Source organism: Vulpes vulpes, chromosome 12 (assembly GCF_048418805.1).
Source record: "Vulpes vulpes isolate BD-2025 chromosome 12, VulVul3, whole genome shotgun sequence".
Lineage (NCBI taxonomy): Eukaryota > Metazoa > Chordata > Mammalia > Carnivora > Canidae > Vulpes > Vulpes vulpes.
Genome location: NC_132791.1, coordinates 179,076,804 through 179,093,550, shown reverse-complemented (window position 1 = coordinate 179,093,550; position 16,747 = coordinate 179,076,804). Strand labels below are relative to the sequence as shown.

General features: G+C 40.3%; 1 protein-coding gene across 3 annotated transcripts in view; it reads right to left on the bottom strand.

The window, feature by feature from the left end:
* Window positions 1-16,747, bottom strand: part of IST1 (IST1 factor associated with ESCRT-III) — a 33,450-nt gene that overhangs the window by 14,936 nt on the left and 1,767 nt on the right. The window contains exons 1-2 of one of the 3 annotated variants that reach the window (XM_072731590.1): window positions 11,595-11,689; window positions 10,700-10,847 (exon numbers count right to left, since the gene is read on the bottom strand). The exons of the other annotated variants lie outside the window; for them this stretch is intronic. The gene's annotated coding sequence lies outside the window, so the exon portion shown is untranslated. Of the gene's footprint in view, window positions 1-10,699; window positions 10,848-11,594; window positions 11,690-16,747 lie in introns of those variants that run through there. 3 annotated transcript variants of the gene reach the window in all.

Below are 16,747 nucleotides of genomic sequence, written 5' to 3'. Positions count from 1 at the left end.
CCAAATTACTAATCTTATCATTCAGTAAAACATGTATTTGTTCATATCTAAAAAGTAAGTAAAATCATAGGGCCCATTCAGGGACTTTAATAATCACAGTTCCAGCTGAAAACAGATAGCATCCACAACCTGAGTAATTAGAGAAGAATTTAATAGGCTATATGTACAAAGGTGTGGGTAAGGTTTAGAGAAACCAACAAAGGATAGTCTTGCCCCAGAACCATTAATAATTCCAGGCCTGCGAGGGCAAGAAGAGGACGTGAAACCTCACAAGGGTAACTATATGAAGAGGGCCTCCAGACAGGAATCACAGTCACTGGTAGAGGCAGAAAGGAACAGGGCGCCTATAAACACAGCACTCAAGAGCAAGCTTCCAGGCACATACATCAAAAGAGGATGCTATTTGATTCTGGAATGGTATCAAACACAAGGACTATACATATACACACAAGACTAAATCAGCAGGAACCAGATCTACCAAAGCAACCTCAGATTTATACTGCAGTTAAGATTTCAGCTAGCTGGAGACACCTGGGTGGCAAAGTGGATGAGTTTCTGCCTTCAACTCAGGGCATGATCCCAGGGTCCTGGGATAGAGTCCCACATCGGGCTCCCTGCAGGAAGCCCACTTCTCCCTCTGCCAAAGTCTCTGCCTCTCTATGTCTCTCATGAATAAATAAAATCTTAAAAAAAATTGTTTTCAGCTAATCAGACTAAAAAACTGAAGTTAAATGAATTGTCTTTAAAAAAAAAAAAAAAAAAGGCTGTGGGGGCACCTGGACAGCTCAGTGGAACAAACAACTTTTAGTTTCAGCCGGATTCGGGATCTCAAGATTATGGGACTGAGCACCCATGTGGGGCTCCATGCTCAACAGGAAGTCTGGTTCTCCTCCCCCTCTGCACCCCAACAACTCCTGTGCTTTCTTGCTGTAAAATAAATCTTAAAAAAAAAAAAAAACAGAGGAAAAAGAAAACTGTGTACTTGTATGTCCCTCTCTACAATACAGTATTGATGAACATAGTAACTTAAGCCTCTTATCTCTAAAGTCCCTTCAACTCTAAGATTGTGCAGGATACTAAATATCCAATTGTAAAAAATTATATGGAAAAGGCAAAAAGGCATAGACAATTGAGATTAATTCTTAATACATCTCTTAGAAATCTATTTTTTTTTTAAGATTTTATTTATTTACTCATGAGAGACACAAACAGAGAGGCAGAGACATAAGGCAGAGGGAGAAGTAGGCTGCCTGCGGGGAGCCTGATGGGGGACTTGATCCCAGGATCACAACCTGAGTAGCAGGCAGATGCTCAACCACTGACCCACCCAGGGGTCCTAGAAATCTTATTTTAAAAAGATAACATTACATTGTTTTCTTGGAAAAATGCAGCAACTCGTTTTATTCATTCTTTCATTCAAGTTTTTTTTGTTCCTAAGAATTATTTTAGAGAAAAAGAGCGGGCACATCAGCAAAGGGGAAGGGCAGAAGAAGAATTTCAAGTAGGCTCCTGGCTGAGTGGGGAGAAATTTCACCACCTTGAGATCACGAACTGAGCCAAAATCAAGAGATGTTCAAATGACTGAGTCATACAGGCACCCCTCAACTAGTATTTATTAAGTATTTTACTGTATACCAGAAACTGTGCTAAGTTCTGCACATAAAAAGATAACCTGCAGGGATCCCGGGGTGGCTCAGAGGTTTGGCGCATGCCTTTGGCCCAGGGCGTGGTCCTGGAGGCCTGGGATTGGGTCCCACATGGGGGTCCTGTGTGGAGCTTGCTTCTCCCTCTGCCTGTGTCTCTGTCTCTCTCTCTCTCTGTCTCTCTCTCTCTCTGCGTCTCTCATGAATAAATAAATAAAATCTTAAAAAAAAAAAAAAAAAAGATAACCTGCTTCTCCCTCTCCCTCTGCAGCTTCCTCTGCTGTTCCCCCTGCTTGTCCTCTGTCAAATACATAAATAAAATCTTTTTTAAAAAAAGTGTCGGGGGGATCCCTGGGTGGCTCAGTGGTTTGGCGCCTGCCTTTGGCCGGCGGGCGGGGGGGGGGGGGGGGGGGCCCATGATCCTAGAGTCCCGGGATCGAGTCCCACGTCGGGCTCCCAGCATGGAGCCTGCTTCTCCCTCCTCCTGTGTCTCTGCCTCTCTCTCTGTGTGTGTCTATCATAAATAAATAAATCTTAAAAAAAAAAAGGTGTCGGGCAGCCCCGGTGGCCTAGCAGTTTAGCGCCGTTTGGCCCCAGGGTGTGATCCTGAAGACCTGGGATCAAGTCCCATGTCGGGCAACCTGCATGGGCCTGCTTCTCCCTCTGCCTGTGTCTCTACCTCTCTTTTTCTCTGTCTCTCGTGAATAAATAAAATATTTTTTAAAAAGTGTCGGAAAGGATATGGAAAAAACCGAAGCCCTTGTGTACCATTGTTGGTGAGACTGTAAAGTGGGGTACCACTATGGAAAACAGTATGGTAGTTCCTTAAAAAACTGAAAACAGAAATACCATCTGATCCAGTAGTCTTACTTCTGGGTATACATCCAAAAGAAGTGAAAATAGGATCTCCAAGTTATTTGCACACCCATATTCATAGCAGCATTATTCACTATAGCCAAGAGGTGGAAGTAACCCAAATGTTCAATAACAGATGAATGGATAAACAAAACATGCTGTTTATTTATTTTGACACACACAACAGTATAAGTCTGAGTCCATCCTATAGCAAGTGACAGGATCTCCTTCCTTTGTAAGAGTGAATATTAGCCTGTTAGTATTTAATAAAATGTATGTCTTCATGTATAAGGTAAATGTACACATATACCTTAAGATCTGGCAATCGCACTGCTGAACAATACCCTCAAAGAAATTTGTACAGAGGGCCATGAAGACACATACATAGTGAAGCACATACAGACCCTATGGTAGTTATGAGTTGGCAGGATACCACAAGTTCCTTACAAGAGGACAAATAAAATGTGACAGAAGCACACAACAGACTACTATGCAGCAGTCAGAATTAATGAGCTAGCTATACTTAAGAGTAACACGTGTAGTCCTTAAAAACCAGAACCAAGGGGGCACCTGGGTGGCTTATTCAGTTCAGTGTCTGCCTCTTGGTTTAGGATCAGGTCATGATCTCATTGGTGGGGAGACGGAGCCCAGCATTGGGCTCCATGCTCAGTGGAAAGTCTGCTGGAAATTTTCTCTCCCTCTGCCCTCCCCTCACTTGCTTGCTCTCTCCCTCATAAATCTTTTTCTCAAAGATTTTATTAAAGACAGGGAGTGAGCTGGAGAGTGATGCAGGAGAAGGGGGGGAAGGACATAGGGAGAAGCAGGCTCTCCACTGAGCAGGGAGCCCAATGTGGGCTCAATCCAAGACCCCAGGACCACAACTGGTGCTGAAGGCAGATGCTTAACAGACTAAGCCACATAGGCGCCTTGCTCATAAATAAATCTTAAAGTATCCAGTTTAAAAAGAATTTTTTTTTAAAGTGAACAAAGTCTCAGAGATCGGTGGGGCAATAGCAAAGGATCTAGTATTTGTGTCCTCAGAGTCCCAGAAAAGTTGGTACCAAAAAACTGTGAAAACCTATAGGCTGAGGGGGGCACCGGGTGGCTCAGTTAAGTATCTGAGTCTTGATTTCCGCTCAGACCAAGATCTGAGTTCCGAGATCAACCCCTATATAGGACTCCAGGTCCAGCTGGGAATCTACTGGAGATTCTCCCCTGGAGGCAGGGCAAGATGGCAGAGGAGTAGGGTCCTCAACTCACCCAGTCCCACCAACTTACCTAGATAACTTTCAAAACATCCTGAACACCTATGAATTCAACCTGAGATTTAAAGAGAGAACAACAAAAAAAAGAACAGCTGGAATGCTACAGAGAGAAAAGTTTTCGCTTCTAACAAGGTAGGAAGGTGAAAAAAATAAAGAAAAAAGAATAAAGTGGGGGAGGGGCACCACGAGTAGCAGAGCTAAAGCGGAGCTGTGAAAGCCTCCGGGACAGGAAAGTCCAGCCCTGGATCCGCACTGGATTTTTCCCTGACAGAAAAGTGCTTAGCAGGGAAATCCAGCAGAACCACAGGAGGGGAATGAAGCCTCAAGATTCCCAGAGTCACTATTTGAGGAGATGCTCTGGGGGGATAGCTCACTGCAAACCATGGTCTGATATCGGTAAAGGGTTGGAGTGCCACAGCCCTCCGGGGCATTTGGGAGAAGCCAATAGGTTAGGTGAGCCAGCTACGAACGGGGGCGGCTGTGCCCCTTTTCCCTTAAGGAGAAGTGGCCCCCAGGAGAGCGTGGTTCCAGCACAGGGCTCCGGATACCAGGGCACCCAAGCGGACAAAGCCAGCGATCCTACATTCCCCCGGGACAGGTGGAACCAGGGAGAGCAAAGGACAGCGAAAACTCTCCTGCCGCTGGGCGCCCCCAAGCTGTACATCTCTGTGCACCCTCATCGGCCTGGGAGCATCTAGGCCAGTGAGGACTGAAGATTGCATTAGTTACTCATCCGGAGCTCGACTCCAGAGCTGGAAATCTGGCCGCAGCCACTGATGTTTTTCCTCCTTGTTTCACCGTGTGCCTGGGAGGGGCAGGGCCGCCAGGGAACAAAGGCCTCAAGGACTAAACTGCTCACACTGGTAAGGGGCGGGGCATCTCTGCCCAGCACAGACGCCTGAGAATCAGCACAGCAGACCCCTCCCCCAGAGGACCAGCTGGAAGAACAGGGGAAGAGTTCTTGACCAAGCAGTGCTGAAAAGCTCCAGGAGCAAGGGAAAATCGAGGGAATATAGTATACAGAACTAGAGGGTCTCCCTCCCCTTTTAAAATTGTTTTTCCCCTTTTTCCACTACAATTAGTTTTTATATCAGACTAAACATTTCCAATATTTTTTCCCTTTCCCCACCTTAACTACAATATTACCAGCTCTTCATTTTTAAGTTTTTTCCTTTTTGACTTTCATATATCTACAATTACACGTCTTAGATATATTTTTTCACTTCTGGATTCCCTTCAACATATTCAATTTAATTTGGGGAGATATAGGAGATAGGGGTTTTTATTTTGTGTTTTTTGTTTTCTCTGCCTTGTTTTGTTCTACAATGGCAGAATACCTTCTTTTTTTTTTTTAATTTTATTCATTTATTCATGAGAGACACACAGAGAGGCAGAGACACAGGCAGAGGGAGAAACAGGCTCCATGCAGGGAGGGACTTGATCCCAGGTCTCCAGGATCATGCCCTAGGCTGAAGACGGCGCTAAACCGCTGAGCCACCGGGCCGGCCGGCAGAATACCTTCTAAAACATGACCAGCATGCACCCAGAACCAAGAGGAATACCAGGCTGGTTCGTTCTATGAGATTATATTCTCTCTTTATTTCCATTCTGCCCCCCTCTTTTATCTTCTGTTTTGGTGGCAATATTGGAGCTTTCTAGAAGTATTGCTGGTTTATATATGGGATGCTGAGCATCTTCTAACATACAGAACAAAATATACTCAGAATCAAGAGGATCACCCTCTAGGACCCCTCAGGTAGACTATATTCTCTCTCCACTACCACCCCTTCACCATCACCATCCCCTGGGTCCCCTCCTTTTTTCTCTTTTTCTTTACTTTTTTCTTCTTCTTTGGGGTTTTTGGCATTTTTTACTACTTTGTTTTAAAATTTATCACTTTAGTGGTCCTTTTGTTTTATTTTGTTCTGATCTTTTTTCATTTTCTGGTCTCTGACCTCGTCAGAATCATCTAGGGTGGAATTTACTTGGGCCATGGTTGATATTTTTGACTCAGCCCACTCATACAGCCACTCTGCAACAAACAAAATGACTAGAAGGAAGAATTCCCACAAAAGAAAGAATCAGAAACAGTACTCTCTGCCACAGAGTTACAGAGTATGAATTTCAACTCGATGTCAGAAAGCCAATTCAGAAGCATAATTATAAAGCAACTCGTGGCTCTGGAAAAAAAGCACAAAGGACTCCAGAGACTTCATTACTGTAGAATTTAGATCTAATCAATCTGAAATTAAAAATAAACTAAATGAGATGCAATTTAAACTGGATTTCCTGGGATGCTCGGGTGGCTCAGGGCGTGATCCTGGAGTCCCCGGACTGAGTCCCACATTGGGCTCCCTGCATGGAGTCAGCTTCTCCCACTACCTGTGTCTCTGCCTCTCTCTCTCTGTCTCATGAATAAATAAAATATTTTAAAACAAATAAATAAATAAAATAAAAAAATAAACTGGATTTCCTAACTGCTAGGGTTAATGAGGTGGAAGAAAGAGTGAGTGACACAGAAGACAAGTTGATGGTAAGGAAGGAAGCTGAGGAAAATAGAGATTCTCTCTCCCTCTCCTTTTGTTCCTCCCCACAATCGCACATGTGTGGGTGCTCTCCCTTGCTCTCTAAATTTTTTTTAAAAGACTTTATTTGAGAGAAACAGCAAAAGAAAGTACAAGTGGGGAGGAGAGGGAGAACAGGCTTCCCACTGAGCAGAGAGCCCAACACGGGGTTCAATTCCAGGACCCTGAGATCATGACCCGTGCTGCAAGCAGACAGACGCTCAACCAAATGAGCCATCCAGGCACCTCTAAAATAAATCTTAAAAAAAAAAACAAACCCTAAAGTCTGAAAATTCCCCAAATTTAGCTAATGGCATAATTTAGCGAAAAGCATATGTCTATAGCCTGAAAAAGGGGATTCCAAACAACATAAACACAAAGAAATGTTTGCCCAGACTCATCAAAAAACTGCTGAAAACTAAAGATAAATTTGTAAAATACCGAAAGCAGCCAGAGAAAATACTGACTCTAAATGTACTGTCAAAGTATATCTACTGTAATACATATAGTGACCTGTAAAAAATACCATACAAAAAAAAAAAAAAACCTTCAATATTTTAAACTGGAATACTAGTATTCAAATAACCCAAAAGGCAAAAATACTAACAAATGAAAAACAGAGAACAGAAAACATAATAAAATGGTGTTTTTTAATATTTGAACTTAAATAATAATTACATAAATAATTATATAAAAATGGTCTAAAAACAACTTAAAGACAGAAATGGTCAGAATGGTCCAAAAAAATGGTCCGTCTATATTCTATCAATGAGAAACTCGCTTTGATAAAATAAAAACAAGTACGTTAAAAAAGTGAAAGGATGTGCCTGGGTGGCTCAGTGTTAAAAGTGAAAGAATGTGTCTGGGTGGCTCAGTGTGTTAAGCATCCAACTCTTGATTTCAGTTCAGGTCATGAGTGCAATGTCTGCTTGTCCCTCTCCCTCTTCTCCCCTCACTACTCACATGAGCTCATATGCTCCCCACTCAAATAAAATTTTAAAAACAAAAAGGTTGGGGCACCTGGTTCAGGCTCCCGCCTTTGGTTCAGGTCATGGTCCTAGGATCAAGTTCCGTGTGGGGCTCCCTGTTCAGTGGGGAGTCAACTTGTTCCTTTCCCTCCGCCCCTTCCCCTACTCAAGCTTGCTCTCTCTCAAATCTTTAAAAGAAATAAAGTAAAAGAATTAAAAATGTGTATCACACACTCATCAAAAGAAAGTTGGAAGTTTAATTTTTTTACACCCTTCCACCCATTTCAGTACAAGCTTCCAGGAATAAATATTTAAGTCATGGGGATGTGAATGTATAGATTAGTTAATAATACTATACTGCTTATTTGAAAGTTGCTGAGAGTAGATCTTAAAAGCTCTTATCACACATATACAAAAAAGTTATCACAAGAAAAAAGTTTTGTTAACTGTGTATGGTGATGGATGTTAACTAGACTTACTCTAACGATCATTTTTCAATATACATAATAATCATTATGCTGTATACCTGAAACTAATATAATGTTTTATGCCGATTTTAACTTATTTTTTAAAATTTTTGTTTTGTTTTCATTTTTAATGTGCTAAGGTTTCAACATAAAACACTAAGGATTGAAAAAATAATAATACTTTTTTTTTTTTTTTTAAAGATTTTATTTATTTACTCAAGAGAGACATAGGCAGAAGGAGAAGCAGACTCAAGCAGAGGAGACTGATGAGGGACTCGATCCCAGGACCCCACCCTAGGAACCCAGAATCATGACCTGAGCCAAAGGCAGATGCTCAACCACTGAGCTACCCAGGTGCCCCCCCAAAATAGTACTCTTAAATGACATCTGCTTGATCATGAGATGAAAATGAAACAAAAAGACATAATCTGGCTGTTTCTCTTGCCAAATTGCTGATGGTAAAAGCACCACAGCACAGAGGTGACACTCTGGAGTCACACTGCCTGGTTTTAAATTGTGGCTGTGCCACTTAGGAGATATGTGGCCCTGGGCAACTTTTCTTTTTTATTTAAATTCAATTAACTAACATATAATGTATTATTAGCTTCAGAGGTAGAGATCAGTAATTCAACAATTTTATATAATACCCAGTGCTCATTACATCATATGCCCTCCTTAATGTCCATCACCCAGTTATCCTTAACCCATCCCCCCACCCCCTCCCCTCCAGCGAACCTCTGTTTCCTAAGAGTCTCATATGATTTGTCTCCCTCTCTGATTTCATCTTGTATAATTCAATTTTTAAAAAAAGAAAGTTAGGGATGCCTGGGTGGCTCAGTGGTTGAGTGCCTGCCTTGGGCCCAGGGTGAGATCCCCGGAGCCCCGGGAGCAGGATCAAGTCCCAAGTCGGGCTTCCTGCAGGGAGCCTGCTTCTCTCTCTGCCTATGTCTCTGCCTCTCTCTCTCTCTCTCTCTCTCTCTCTCTCTGTCTCTCATGAATGAATAAAATCTTTTTTAAAAATTTAAAAAATAAAAATAAAAAGAAAGTTCAAGTTAGTTGGAGGGACTATATTAATGTTAGACAAAGTAGATTTCAGAACAAGGAAAACTACGGATAAAAAAGGAACATTATAAAATGATATAATAACGATAAAAGAGTGAATTCACCAAGTAAATATAACAATCCTAATAATGAATGCACCTACAAATAGGGCTTCAAAATATATGAATCAAGAACTCACAGATAAGATAGGAGAAATAAACAAATCCCTAATTATAGCTGGATACTTCAACATACTTCATCAGTAAATGATCAAAATATCAGCAAGGACATACAAGAACTGAACACACCCAACCAACCTATCTCAATGACAGTTACAGAAAACTCCACCCAACATAGTAAAGCACATGGAACATACTTGAATGTAGACCATATCCTAGCCTACAAAACAACCTTAACAAAACAGAGTGGAAGTCACACAAAGTATGAAATTTAACCATATGGAACTGAACCAGAAATCAGTTAACAAGACAGAACATCTCCAAATGCTGGAAAATTAAACAATACACTTCTATATAATCCAAGGCTCAAAGAGGAAATTGCAAGCAGGAAAAAATATCTAAAGGTTTGAATTGCAAGGGAATGAAAATATTGAAACTTGTGGATGTAGCTTAAAAAGCAGTGCTTAAGGGGAACACCAGGGTGGCTCAGAGGTTGAGCGCCTGCCTTTGTCCCAGGGTGTGATCCTGGAATCCCCAAACGAGTCCCATGTCGGGCTCCCCTTGGAGAGCCTACTTCTCCCTCTGCCTGGGTCTCTGCCTCTCTGTCTCTCATGAATAAATAAATAAAATCTTTTAAAAAAATTTTTAAAAAAATAGCAGTGCTTAAGGGGAAATTTACAACACTAAATGCTTGTATTAGAAAAGGTCTCAAATTAGTAATCTAAGCTACCACCTGAGGAACTATAAAAAGAGCTGTATTAACCCAAAGCAACCAGAAGAAAATAATAAAAACAAGGCTAAATAAATAAATAAATAAATAAATAAATAAATAAATCTGAAGCGGAAAACTACAGAAAAATAAACAAAACCAAATTCTGGTTATCTAGGGAAAAAAATTTTTTTTAAGATTTTTATCTACTTTAGAGGACACAGAGCAGGAGCAAGGGGCAGAGAGAAACGGGTAGCCTGACTTAATCTGGGAACTCCAGGATCATGATCTAAACTGAAGGCAGACACCAAGCAGACTGCCTTCAGCTCAGGTCGTGATCTTGGGGTCCATGGATAGAGATCTCTCTGCATCGCAAGGAGCCTGCTTCTCTTTCTACCCCCCGCCCCCAGGCATGTGTACAGTTTCTCTCTCAATAAATAAACTTTAAAAAAAAATTGATAAATCTTGGGGCACCTGGCTTGACACAGTCAGTAGAGCACAGGACACTTATCTCGGGGTGGTGAGTTCAAACCCCATGTTGAGCATAAAGATTATCTTTAAAAATTGATAAATCTATAGAAAAGGGACAAACTATCAGGAATGAAGGGTGGAATGAATATCATTACAAATCCTAGAGATATTAATGAAAAGAGGAATTAGCAACTTTCCTCTATAAATAGACAAATCTCGGAAACTCAACTTACCAAAACTGACAAAGAAATAGAAAATGTAATTACTCCATACACATAACAAAAATTGAATCTAAAATTAAAAAACATTCAAAAGGAAAAAAAACTCAGGCCCAGGTGGCTTCTCTATTAAACACTTAAGAATTTTCTATCAATCATCTACAGAAAATTAATACCAGTATCACATGAACCCTCACACCTTGTAAGGCTGGTATGAGAATTAAATGATAAATAGGCTTTTTATATGTTTTAGGTTGAAATAAAATATTTAAAGTATGCTTTGTATGTTTTCTCCCCAGCTTTGACTTTTTTGACTAACCTGTTTCAAAGTCATTGGAAGACTTCAACTGTAATCAGTATAGTTGCTTGAAGTCAAAGCTTCTTTTTTTTCCTTTGGTCAAACCTATTTCTGCGGTTCCATTGTTTTTCCCACACTGCCAGGCACAGAGCTTTGTACAAAGCTGTCACTATTGTTAATTAGTAAGAAATTTAAATAAAAATAACATTCTTTGTTTTAATTCCACTGACTTAATTTTTGTTTTAGATTTAAGGAAAAAATAATAATTTGCCAAAGTATTTTGTTAACTTAAGTTTCAAGAATTTTCTTTCTTTTAAGTTTTTAATTTCTGTTTTTAGTAATCTCTACAACCCATCCTGGTGCTCAAACTCACAACCTGGAGATCAAGAGTCTCATGCTCTTCTGACTGAACCAGCCAGGTACCCCTAAGTTTCAAGGATTTTCAGTTTTCAGAAACTAGATTCCTGTTCTACAAAAACCATGAATCATTAAAGATAATGCATTAAACCACAAAGGCAACAACTAAAGATCCTAAATAATTATCAATATATGAAACAGGTCATTAGACCCCAAACTAGTCTAATGCAAAATACCAACTCCATTACCATTCCAGGATTTGAACCTGTTTCCAAAGCTAAATACCATAATCTTTGTACATGGCATGATTAGGAATATTAAATTTAGGAACAATCTGAAAGTTAATAAAATATTCTGGTCAAGTTAACTGTTCTATATATATGCAAACATCCACATAAGTAAAACATATGAACAAATAAATATATGTATATGTGAGTGTGTGTATGTATATATATGCACCATATACTAATACTGTACAACACATTTAAAATTCCTTTTGATTCACAGATTATTCTAAGATGTTATGCCTCAACATGTTTACTGTCATGCATTCACTCACCGTTTGTTGTGTGCTCTTCTATCAAGCACTGTGCTAAGCCACCACAGAAAGACACATTATAAGACCTCGCCCTAAAGTTTCAAAGATCTTACAAGCTAATGAGAAAGACAAAAAACAGCTGTAAGACATGTAAATGACTGTAACATAAATCCTAGGAAATGATTATGAACTAGTAATTACGAAACTAGTTCATACATAGGCATACCTTTTTTTATCGCACTTCTGCATTTTTTACAGATTAAGGTTTGCAACCCTGCATCAAGCCAGTCTATCAGCACCATTTTTCCAAAAGCTCAATCCATGCCTGTGTCACATTTTGGTAATTCTCACTCACAATATTTCAACCTTTATTATTATTACATGTTACAGTGATCTGTGACCACAGATTCTTGATGTTACTATTGTAAAATTGTAACTGGAGTGCCACCAACCACTCCAATGTAAGACAATGAACTTTACTGATTTATGTGTATGTTCTGATTGTTCCACCCGTCTCTCTCTCTCTGCTTAGGCATCCCTATTTCCTGAGAAACAATACTGAAATTAAGCCAATCAATAACCCTATAATGGTCTCTAACTGCTCAGCACAGAGACCAACATGGGGCTTGAACTGACCACCCTGAGATCAAGACCTGAGCTGAGCTCAAGAGTTGGATTGCTTAATCGACTGAGCCACCCAGGTGCCCTTTAAACAAGATTTTATTTTTCAAAAAATTTTATTTATTTATTTATTCATGAGACACAGAGAGGCAGAGACACAGGCAGAGGGAGAAACAGGCTCCTTACAGGACTCCAATGTGGGAATCAATCCCCAGACCAAGATGATGCCCCCAGGTATCTCTAAACAACAGATTTTAAATGTAGACAAAACAGCCTTATATTGGAAGGAGATGCCATCTAGGACTTCCATACTCAGAGAGAAGTCAATGCCTGGATTTACAGCTTCAAAGGACCCAGTAACTCTTGTTAGAAACTAATGCAGCAGGCAGCCCAGGTGGCTCAGCGGTTTAGCACGGCCTTCGGCCCATGGTGTGGTCCTGGGGTCCCGGGATAGAGTCCCATGTCAGTCTCCCTGCATGGAGCCTGCTTCTCCCTCTGCCTGCGTCTCTCAAGAATAAATAAATGAAAAAAAAAAAAATCTTAAAAAAAAAAAAACAAAGCTAATGCAGCCAGTGACTAAGTTGAAGCCAATGCTCATTTACCATTCTGAAAATCCTACAGCCCTTAAGAATTATGCTAAATCCACTTTGCCTGTGCTCTATAAATGAAACAACAAAGCCAGAATGACAGCACATGTTTACAACATGGTTTACTAAAGATATTAGGACCACCATTGAGACCTACTGCTCAGAATAAAAAAGATTCCTTTACTGTTCACTGACAAGACACCTGGTCACCCACGAGCTCTAATGGAGATGTAGGAGATTAACGTTTTCATGCCTGATAACACAACATCCATTCTGCAGTTCATGGATCAAGGAGTAATTTCAACCTTCGAGTCTTTTTAAGAAATATATCCTACAGGGACGCCTGGGTGGCTCAATGGTTTGGGTGTCTGCCTTCGGCTCAGGTCGTGATCCTAGAATCTGGGGTTGAGTCCTGCATCAGGCTCCCTGCATGAAGCCTGCTTCTCCCTCTGCCTGTGTCTCTGCCTCTCTCTCTCTCTCTCTCTCATGAATGAATAAATAAAATCTTAAAAAATATATATATATATATATCTTACATGGCTAGAACTGCTATAGATTGTGATTCCTCTGATGGATTTGAGCAAAATCAATTGAAAACCTTCTGGAAAGAATTCACCATTCTAGATGCCATTAAGAACATTTGTGATTCATGGCAAGAGAGCAAAGTAACAATATTAACAAAAGACTGGAAAAAATTCCAATCTTCATGGATGACTTTGAGGGGTTCAAGATTTCAGTGAAGGAAGTTACTATAAATGTAAAAATAGCAAATTAACTAAAATTAGAAGTGAAGCCTGAAGATGTGACTGAATTGCTGAAATTTCACGATAAAACCTTGACGAGAAGTTGTTTCTTGGGGTACCTGGGTGGCTTAGTCAACTAAGTGTCTGCCTTAGGCTCGGATAGTGATCAGAGTCCTGGGATAGAGCCCCAAGTTGGGCTCCCTGCTCTGTGGGGAGCCTGCTTCGCCTTCTCACCTCTGCCTGCCCCTTGCCCTGCTTGTGCGCTCTCACTGTTAATGTTGAAGTTGTTTCTTATGAATAAGCAAAGAAAGTAGTTTCTTGAGATGAATTCTATTCCTAGTGAAGATGCTGTGAAGATTGGTGAAATGGTAACAAAGAATTTATAATATTACATAAATCACCAACAGGGTTTGACAGGACTCAACTTTTGAAAAAAGTTCTATGGTGCATATAATGTTATCAAACAGTATGATACACTGAGAAACTTCATGAAAGGAGTCAACTGATGCAAAAAAAAACTCCATTAAAAAAAACAAAAAAAAAAACAAAAACAGGGATCCCTGGGTGGCGCAGCGGTTTGGCGCCTGCCTTTGGCCCAAGGCGCGATCCTGGAGACCCGGGATCGAATCCCACATCGGGCTCCCGGTGCATGGAGCCTGCTTCTCCCTCTGCCTGTGTCTCTCTCTCTCTCTCTCTCTCTGTGACTATCATAAATAAATAAAAGTTAAAAAAAAAAAAAAAAAAACCACTCCATTATTGTCTTATTTTAAGAAACTGCCAGGGCTTCCACTTCACCCAGATCAGTAAGGAGCCATCAACATGGAGGGAAGACCCCCAACCAGCATAAGGTTACAATTTCTGGGTTAGCCTTTTCTTAGCAATAAAATATTTTTAAATTAAGATAGGCACTTTTTTTGTTAGACATAATGCTACTGCACGCTTAACGGGCTACAATAAAGTGTAAACATTATTATATGCACTTTGAAAACAAAACAAAACAAAAGTCAGGGGCTCCTAAGTGGTTCAGCCAGTTAAGTCTGTCTTTGGCTCAAGTCATGATCCCAGGAGCAGGGAGCCTGCATTTCCATCTTCCCCCCCTGCTTGTGCACTCAAACGCACACCTTCTCTCAAATAAATAAATCTTAAAAAAAAAAAAAAAAGTTAAAAAATTCATTTGACTCACTCTATTGCGATATTCACTTTATTATAGTGGTTCAGAACTGAGGGATCCCTGGGTGGCGCAGCAGTTTAGCGCCTGCCTTTGGCCCAGGGCGTGATCCTGGAGACCCGGGATCGAATCCCACGTCGGGCTCCCGGTGCATGGAGCCTGCTTCTTGCTTCTCCCTCTGCCTATGTCTCTGCCTCTGCCTCTCTCTCTCTCTCTGTGTGTGACTATCATAAATAAATAAATTAATTAAAAAAAAAAAAAACTCCACAGAACAGAACCCACAATATCTCCAGAGTATGCCTGTACTGATGTACTATTTTCATTGGTGTACCAACACTATGTCACACACTGGCCTCATGTGCCCTTATTGGCTCTACCAACTCATTTGATCCCACTCAACTTTGGAACAAATCTATCCAGTCTCTCTTTTATCATTCAGTTCTAGGAGCTCTGTTTTTCTTTCTTTTTTGGGGGGAGAGCCTTTTAATGAAGAATTCTCTTTATTCTGAATAAGGGAAAGTATAAAACCATGAATCGAGTCATTCCTCATGTTACTTGGTGAGAAAGGAGAGACTGCTGCAACTCACACCTGCTGCCCAAAATTGTGAAGCTGTCCAGAGGTGGTAATCCTAAAAGCTCTAGTTAAAGTAGTTAAAACAGAAAAAAAAAACCAAAAACAAAAACTGAAGTCCTAAGAGACAAGCCTAAGAGTAGCTCCAAAAACTACCAAGTGGGAAAAAGAGGTAGCAGGGTCAACAGTGACTAGAATGATAGTATGCAGTATAAAAGAAACCTTTTGTATTTACAATGTATTATTTTAGAAACGCCTGGGAGGCTCAGCTGTTGATAGAGGGCCTTCAGCTCAGGGAATGATCCTGGGATCAAGTCCCACATCCAGCTCCCTGCATGGAGACTGCTTCTCCCTCTGCCTGTGTCTCTGCCTCTCTCTCTCTCTCTCTCTGTGTGTGTGTGTGTGTGTGTGTCTTTCATGAATAAATAAATAAAAATCTTAAAAAAAAACCCAACTTTTACTGTATTTTCACACTGTCAACTGTTATCAAACCTTCACTGATCAAATTAATCAAGATTAAAAAGTTAATAAAATAAAGGGTCACGAGACCAGTAGCATCATGTGTAACACACAAGAAAAGTACAGACTACAGAAAGCAGAGACCATCATATATTCTGGAAGCTATAAATATTGAAATGTGTAGATATTATGAAAGTATTTTTGTCTTGTTTCAACAAAATAAATATTAAAAAAAAAAATCACAGGAGTCACTGGGTATACATCTCACCAAGAGTTTTTCCTCATATTTTTACACAGTTGTAATCATGGACTCTGACACTACTGAACCCCGCCTTTTATCATGTAACATAGTATCTGTTATGCTACAGTCTTTAGTTTTATTTTAATGGCTAATATTCCAGAGTAGTAATTTTCAAATTATTTCCCCAACTGACATCTGTCATATAAATGATGCTGAAATTAGTATTGATGTGCAAACTAATGCACACAAAAACTTTTTCCGTATTTGAAATTATTTCATTAGACTACACCCCATTTTCTATTTTTAAAGTCAGAAGAGACTACCTACAGCTGGGACTTGATTCTAATTTTAAATGAATGAGAACTTAAGCCTAGAGTTGGGGATTCCGGAGGCTCCTGATCACTTAGAAGCCCAGAGGCACAGGAAGAAAGTAAAAACAAATCATTTGGACAAAACAGTAACAGTACTTTGAAAATGAGAGCCAATTCTAACATTAAAGGTTTTTTTTTTTTTTTTAAGATTTTATTTATTTATTCATGAGAGACACACACAGAGAGAGAGAGAGAGAGGCAGAAAGACACGGGCAGAGGGAGAAGCAGGCTCCATGCAGGGAGCCCGACGTGGGACTCCATCCCGGTCTCCAGGATCGGGCCCTGGGCCGAAGGCGGCGCTAAACCGCTGAGCCACCCGGGCTGCCCACATTAAAGTTTCAAAACACTCTTTTACCTTCTAAGAAAAGGGTATCACGAAGTCCTTTTATTCCCAGTAGATGTGCTTCTGAGGA